A 1,047-nucleotide genomic window follows, 5' to 3' on the forward strand; every position below is an offset into this window, starting at 1 on the left:
TACTTAAAAATTAAAAGTCAAATTTTAACTTATATTTTTTACTTACAAAATAATAGTCAAATTTTAACTTTTATTTTTGACCGAAAAAATAAGTCAGATTTTAACTTTTATTTTTGACTTAAAAAATAAAAGTCAAAATTTAACTTTTATTTTTGACTTAAAAAATAAAAGTCAAATTTTAACTTTTATTTTTGACCAAAAAAAAATCGGTCAAAAAATAATTATTATAAAGTGGCTTTTTCATAAAAGTCAAAAAAATTAAAGTCTTTTAAGTTTATTATTCCTTAGCATAACAGCATCAATATGCTGTATTCAAATATCTGATAGACAAGTTATATCCACCTGACTTTTTGATTTAAAATTTTAAAAATAACTGTTATTTTCGGTCCCTGGCATTTTTACAAGATTAAATTAAAAATCAACCATGCAACTCTCGCCCTCACATTTATTTGAGGGCAGAAAAGGCAGCACTTTCGCCGAATCAGAGCGCAACCTGTTGAGAAAAGAACACGACGCCTTGTGAAAGGGCTGAGAAAAGAACATGAAAATGTGACAGCGCTAACACAAGGCAGAATAAGTGCAGCCTTTTTTCGAGAAAAGAAAACGCTATTAGTTCAATTAACTCAATATATACCCCAATAATATCTCCCGATGATGTGTTATTTTACCTGAAGTCCTTAAAGCAGTATTTTAGTTATGGTCCTGACCAGATCCCTACTTGTATTCTTATAAATTGTGCTGATTATCTCTATGAGCCGTTAACAGCGTTATTTAATTTGTCTCTTAAAGAGGGCGTTTTTCCAACTATATGGAAGGAATCGTTCATAACCCCGTTACATAAAAGCGGTAGCAGATCTTCAGTGGAGAACTACCGGGGAATAGCTAAGCTTTCTGCAATTCCTAAATTATTTGAAGCAATTATAAAAAATCGGTTGACGCATTCTATCTCTTCTAGCGTTTCATATAGTCAACATGGATTTTGCAAGGCAAATCAACTTCGACAAATTTACTTGAATTAACATCCTATATCTCAAAAGCATTTAGTGA

This window comes from Rhagoletis pomonella, unplaced genomic scaffold, assembly GCF_013731165.1.
Source record: "Rhagoletis pomonella isolate Grant_MI unplaced genomic scaffold, Rhpom_1.0 Rhpom_scaffold_00002, whole genome shotgun sequence".
NCBI lineage: Eukaryota > Metazoa > Arthropoda > Insecta > Diptera > Tephritidae > Rhagoletis > Rhagoletis pomonella.